Raw genomic sequence first — 7,583 nt, forward strand, 5'->3', positions numbered from 1 at the left:
TACCTAGAGAAATGTTAATACTATCGAATTTACCAGTTAGCTTTGTTAATAGTATTTTACTTTGATGCTCAAAAAATGCATTTTAACACTATTCTAATCGTTATGTATACTTAACAGATCAATTGAAAAGTCCCCGCCCTGACACATAGATGGCAATATTAGAATTAAATCCATATGTTTTTAGTTAGCCCTATCACTCAAAAGATGCGTGTAGAAATTTGACAGCTGTCGGATCATTAGTTTGTGACTTATTACATTTTGAGTGAAGCAACTTTTGTTAATGTGAAAAAAAAAATGGATAAAAAAGAATTTCGCGTGTTGATAATATATTGCTTTTTGAAAAGAAAAAATACAGTTGAAGCAAAAACTTGGCTTGCTGCCGAGTTTTCGGACACTGCCCAAGGAAAATCAACCATCAAGGATTGGTGTGCTAAGTTTAGATGTGGCGAAATGAGCACCAAAGACAGTGAATGCAATGGACGCCCAAAAGAGCTTGTTACCGACGAAAACATTTAAAAAATCCACAAAATGATTTAAAATGACCGTAAATTGAAACTGAGTGAAATAGCAGACACCCTAAAGATATCAACTGAACGTGTACATCATATCGTTTACGAATATTTGGGTATGAGAAAGCTCTGTGCAAAGTGGGTGCCGCGCGAGCTCACCTTTGACCAAAAACAACGACGAGTTGATGATTAGAAGCAGAGTTTTAAGATGACCAAGCGTAATAAACCCGAGTTGTTGCGTCGATATGTGACAATGGATGAAACATGGCTCCATCATTTCATTCCGAAATCTAATCGATAGTCATCCGAGTGGAATGCAGAAGATGAACTCGCTCCAAAGCGTGGGAAAACGCAACAGTCAGCTGGCAATGTTATGGCGTCTGTATTTTGAGATGCGCATTGAATAATTTTCACTGACTACCTTGGGAAAGGAAAGACCATCAACAGCGACTATTACATAGCGTTATTGGATCGTTTGAAGGATGAAAACGCCGAAAAACGACCGCATTTGAAGAAAAAGGAAGTGCTGCTTCATCAGGACCATGCACCGTGTGACAAGTCAGTGAAAACTATGGCAAAAATCAATGAATTGGGCTTCGAATTGCTTCCTCATCCATCCTATGCTCCAGATCTGGCCCCAGCAACTATTTCCTGTTCTCAGATCTCAAAAGAATGCTCGCTGCGAAGAAATTTTGTCGAATGAAGAGGTGATCGCTGAAACTGAGACCTATTTTGAAGCAAAGGACGCTATAATCACTGTATCACCCTTGAAGGGAATTATGTTGAATAAAAAAAACTAACTAATTTTCCCAATAAAATGTATTTTACTATGGTAGGCCGAGGACTTTTCAATTGACCTATTATATATGTTACTTCAAATATAATAACCCATAATTTTACTTTTTACTAATCTGTTATTGTTTAAGTTGTCATAAAATTAGAAATGTAAGTGTACCGCCGAACATTACTCGACAACTGACAATACCACGCGCAAATCCTCAGAACGGTCATCTTGTAACATTCAATTTGCCGAAATATCGGCAATCGACCGACAACTGTTTACATTTAACTCGAATTTGGATTGCAGATGTCCTTTATCTTTGTTCTAGCTCGGATTGGTGTTTGATTTTCCAAATTGCTATTTCATTGCATGCCGTTCGGCCCGTAAACACATCATGCAATGCGTTTGAAACATTGCTAAACGTTCAATAAAAAAACACAAATGCAACTACGACATTACTAAAAACCTATACGAGATATACCCATACAAAACTGTATAAACTGTTATTTTTATATGATGATAACGGTAAATATTTTTTATTTTGTTGTATTTTAAAGATTCAAAATGCCTGGATGGTTGGCTCCTTGATGAATTTTGTATTATTGTCTATAAAAAATTAAAAACAACCATATCTTGGGAAGGATTCGAACTTGACTCCTATGGGGTTACCAGGAAGTTGTATTAGTTCATCGGTTTTATACGCAGTACACTATCGTCTGTGATTATTAAAAAGTCTTATTACAAAACATTTGTTAATATAATATTATCCTAAATATATACCTGTACTTATGTATACTATAGGTATATATCATCTATATCAGTTAAAATGTGACAAAAGACATTACGGAAAGAAAAGCCGACTTGTTAAAGGTTGATACAAAGCGATACTTAGAGTAAAAACAGACCAACCTGTGTCACTCGTTAACAATTCAGGTAGTCAAAAAAAAACAGATGACCAGATGGTCTGTACCGTATTATATAACTTATATAAGTACTACCAATATTTGAAGAAACTCTACTTTGTGCCCAACTTTGTAGTTGGTGTCACATGAGATTTTCCCCATTCAATGTTTCGCCATTATTGACGTTCAATCCCACAGTTATTTCAAGGAGAAATATATTTCTTTAAATATATTATGTTTTTCAAGCTTTCAAGTATTTTAAGCAGGGCAAAGAAATTCAATTAAATTCAATATCCTTGGGGATCACTACTTTGCTATTGCTATAATTGCAGGTTCGAATCCTGCTGGACGCAAAAGCGCAAAATCCGACAAGAAAACTTATCCGAGTGAAGCCAGTATCCAGACTAATTAAGACTGGATGTTTCTTCAAGCTGGTCACTCATCAGTATTGTCTCAGATAGTGTGTAGACTTAATGCCGTGAACTATGTTTTAGGTTTACATAAACCCTGGTTGGTAAAAAGAGACTCTAAAATAACGAACGAAAAAAATTAAGTTATTTATTATTTTTTGACAGTTATATTGTACTGCTTAATATAATTTGATTTCAAAGACAGTTGACTCATGACACTCTTAACATTTAGTTTGATATTATGTTATTTATTATATATTGTGAATTTAGAGTATTAAAAGACATTGAAGCATTTTGTACAATATATTGTTATTAATATTATGATCCTTGGCTTGTATTACTTTGTTTTATCATTTAATCTACCTCGTATTATATTTATTTGGCTCGAAACTAACGAATAAGTTGAATTACTCGAAGAGACTGAAGCCCCATCCAGTTTTTAGCCCCATCTCTCCACTAATTACTAATGTTGACACAGTGGTCGAAATTCGATCCCGATTTATTAACTTAATCATGTTTCTCATATAATTGAGTTAATTAAAACATATTAAAATATAAGCAAACTATCTCAAGAACTTGTAGTAACTAACTTTTCTAAAATTGTATTTAATTAAATCTAATTTCCATTAAGATTCAATAATTAACAAAATATTGATAAGTTTAAATTATCACACCAATGGACACTATAAAAAAAGTATTATAAAATTATTTTCAGAAATGTAACAACTTGAGAGCATTAAATATATGATCCTTTGTTACTTTTATGATATAAACATAAATATGGAATAATAGATAAATTAATACATATTTATATATAAAACAGGGAATATATGAACAAAAATAATTTTGAAATTGATATTTGACTTTAGTGTGTGTATTAAAACAATAATAAACACAATTAAGTAATGTATTCAATACAATTTATAGATTTATATTAAAGGAATGTATTTACAATCATCAAACTATTGCCCTTTTAAAGCTTAGGTCTATCATACAAATAATCAAAAAAAATTGATGCAAAGAACTAATTATTAAATATCTTAAAATGTTTACAAAATTACTCTTAATAATTCAAATTCTTTTCTATTTGTGCTATGCGTTCCATCTATACAAATTGTGTAGTTAGTTTCATTATAACTGCTGCATATTTCCATTTCTTCATTTATGTATTCATATAATTTTTATCTTTTATAGATATTTTTCATCGAAAATATATATTGGAAAAAATAAATACACTAGGCCGATTAAAAAATGATTTTTTTACCTAAATTTTTAAATAAAATTGCATAATTCTTTACTTATTCATTTCACTCTTTGATCTTTAAAATACTAGCTGTAATTTTTTCGTCTCAGTAAATTTTGATAAATTATCTACAGCATAAAAATTGATGGAAGCAGCGCCTCGGCCACATCCAATGAAAATAGAGCTTTAAATATTTGTTTATATATTTTATATCAATGATCTGACGGCTATTCTTGATTGATTGACTGGACATATTTCGTCTTATTAATATTTATTTACTTGTAGGGCATATTACATAAAAATTTTTACTTCATACTGTCACCTCAATATTTGGCCCTCTTTTCCCCAGAAAGGGAGGCAAAAGTTTCACTAAGCCGATTAATCTATAGGTAATTTTAATATGCATAATACAGAGGCTGGCCTAGATAAATTGCAATTAGTAAAATATAAATAATCTTTAATATAATTAACAGTCAAAAGAGACGCATTAGTATAACCGTGCCACTGTATTAAAATATATAAAATATTTTTTATCTGTTAAAACTTCCTTAAAAATACTACGTCGATCCACTAAAAGTACACGCAAAGAAATCTAGTCGCCCCAGGTTTTCGCCGATTAGCGAATTTGTAAACATAGAAAAAAGGTGCCGGGCTGCTTATTGTTTACATTTCGCCTCCGAGGACTCATATTATTTCAGGCGTTCTGATAATATTGTCTGATTTTAAAACAGATAGTGTGATAGAATAGTGGTAGTGAAGTGGCAAATGGCAGTACTGACGGTGTAAATAAATGTAAGAATTAATGTATTGCTTTTCATTAGATATATTTTGGTAATACTTATATTTATATCTATAAATTATGTTACATATAATGATTATTCGAATAAATTTATATTTCTTTTTTTTTGACTAGCTCTAAAACAGAGGTTTCAAGGCAATGATACAGAATACAACACACCACTATTCTGCTTACTAGTTTTCGATTATTTCTAGTTCAACAATTTTTGTTCATTCATAAATTACTCTGCCTTTCTTATATAAATTTGCAGTCTCGTCATAATGACGTTTGAAAATTATTTTGCCAATTACTTAAAATTTATGAAAACGAATGAAACCTAAAATTTACAGTATTTTAGAAAGATAAAATCTTAAATTTTCGGTTCTTAATAAAAATACACCTACATTAGGTTTTCCCCATTTCGTTTATTATGCACTATAGCGCAAAAATTAATGTTAGAATAAATAATATTAGACAATTGTACATACTACTACAAAATATATTAATTTAATTACTAATATTTTCATTTTAGGCCATTAATTGTACGAAGAGCAATTATCAATTTTGAAGGTAAGCACATCCAAATTTTTGTTACTACCCATGTATTATATTTTATTTGTTTAAATTTCAAGAAAAATATTTGAAATTACTGAATTGGTCGAAAATATTAATTACATTATATTATATAAAGCAGGCACTTTTCTCCCAATTTTCTATTGAATTATTGTTTTATAATCTAAAATAAAAGAACAGAAGTAAAATGTAATTTAGCGCACACATTTTATTACATAAAGAAATTTAAAGGGTCAATTTTGAATAATATCTTTTAGACTGCTCGAAAGACTTGAGGTTCTATAATAAATCGAACTGACATATTTCACTGCACGCCAACTGTGTCGCGCTGTCAGTTGTCGATTATTTCCAGAGGCTGCGGTTAATTATCTACGAGAATACCAGGAATATTGGAATGTTCCACACTAAGAGCAATCAGTCTCAAAGGCGACATAATTTCTATTCCACCAGACATTCATCAATTGTACTACTCAACTTGCCTCACGTATATTTATTGTACCTAATTATTACCTCTATTGTTTTTGTTTGCTCTTGATTTACGGCTATCCTACCAATTAGCTATTTGGGTGAAAACGATGTTCATAAGAAAAATTTTAAAAAATATATGACATAAATAATAAATTACATAAAAGCAATTGTGTAAAGAACTAATAAATTATTTATTTACTAATATATTTTATTTATTCCAGTTCATTACAATTGCTATAAAATTAGCAAATATCCACAATGTATCAACAATAAATAAAATAGTTTTTATACATAATGATAATATATTATTAAGATTAGTTTAATAAATATGGTGTATAATAAAATAAATACGTAAACCTGCTATTGAATTATTCTAAATTTATGCATGATAAAAGGCCACAACAGTTAATTAATTTCATAGAATTTATAGTATCATCAGACATGTTTGAATATACAATAGATTGTTTCACAAGGTTTAGAAAACACGAAAATATCCGGAAATGGGTAGGAAAAGAATAACTACATCCACTTACAACATTTATAATTATTTTAAATATGACCTATGTTTAATTAAAACTGTATTACCTTAATCTAATTCGATTTTTCCTCCTTGATTGAATGAAGATCGCGAATGAGTTAGTGAATCTGAAACAAAATTATATTAGTTAAAAATATGAATTTGTTATTGTTGATAATATAATTGTTATATTATAGTGATATTAATCGTTGATTTTATTTTAAAAGCTGAAATTTATTATTTAAAATCGGAGAAAGCACACAATCGTCCTTATATATTATACTAGAAAAAGTTTTAATTTTAGTATTTTGAAACCTGTGAAGTATACTTAACAAACGCTATATTTAATATTTCTGGATTTGAAATAAAATTAATACAAATTATATATCAATAAAACATAACATAATATCAAAATATTAAATACATTTTTTAAATCGTCTCAACCTATTCTGAAATCGCTTTATTCAGTCCGATTAAAACTTTTAATATTGTCAATGATCAGTCATCAGTCGCTATTAGTACGACAGCGGTGACGATTTTTTACCATGATAAACAGTGTTCAACGTCAGCTGAAATTGTAAAATTTAACAAATGGTTATCGGCAGTCCACGTGTTAAATATTCGGGGAAATAGCTTCTTAATGTGTGATTTTAATATATTTTAAACAAAATTAATATTGTTCCCGTTATTTACATAGAAAACAATCTATACATGCATTAATACATTTGCATAAATATCTTTATTCTTCCCAACAAAATAATATTTTTATTTTATATAAAGATATACCATGAGTTCCAAATAGACCCTGTTCAAATTTCCAAGGCAGATTAGAGCAAAAAATGAAATGGGAGAAAAAAGAAGAGTAACAAAAAGTATACAGCTAGCAAATTTATATTAGGCTGGTCCGATAAGTTACTTAGAAGAAGTTACTTACAAAGAAGAAGGGAAGGTTCTCCTTTGAGCTAAACCATTCATCGAGTAATTTTCTATCTTGGCAGTATGAGATGGTGCGTTGTCCTACTGTAATATTGTCTCATAATTCAAAATACAAATTATCATGTCTTTTAGAGAATTATGGACTTTTTCGGACAGAATTTTCGGACTTCAGAATACGCAACATCGACCTAGTGCCACCGGGTATAGAACTTCATCTTGCGACCCTGATTTCTTGCGCTTGAGATTTTTGAAATAAATCCATTTTCCATTACTCTACTCCACTATTGGGCACAGAAATAACTTCTTTTCTTACCTTTGAAGAAGCATTTCATTCACGATTTTTCGATTTTCCAATTACATCAATTCTTGCTTTATCTATTAATTTCATGCGGCGCATACCCATCTGTTAGATCTTTTCCATCACTAGTAATTGTTCATATATTGCTATTCGGCCCATATTCAAGTT

General features: G+C 30.0%; 1 protein-coding gene across 1 annotated transcript in view; it reads right to left on the reverse strand.

The window, feature by feature from the left end:
• The window catches only part of LOC143196459 (uncharacterized), a 376,070-nt gene extending 369,761 nt beyond the window's left edge, over nucleotides 1-6,309 (reverse strand). Inside the window, exon 1 of the mRNA XM_076404142.1 lies at nucleotides 6,250-6,309. The gene's annotated coding sequence lies outside the window, so the exon portion shown is untranslated. The remainder of the gene's footprint in view (nucleotides 1-6,249) is intronic.
• Nucleotides 6,310-7,583: the final 1,274 nt, after the last annotated feature.

This window comes from Rhynchophorus ferrugineus, unplaced genomic scaffold, assembly GCF_030347505.1.
Source record: "Rhynchophorus ferrugineus isolate W39M unplaced genomic scaffold, kcgeb_rfMv2 rfM4, whole genome shotgun sequence".
Taxonomy (NCBI): Eukaryota; Metazoa; Arthropoda; class Insecta; order Coleoptera; family Curculionidae; genus Rhynchophorus; species Rhynchophorus ferrugineus.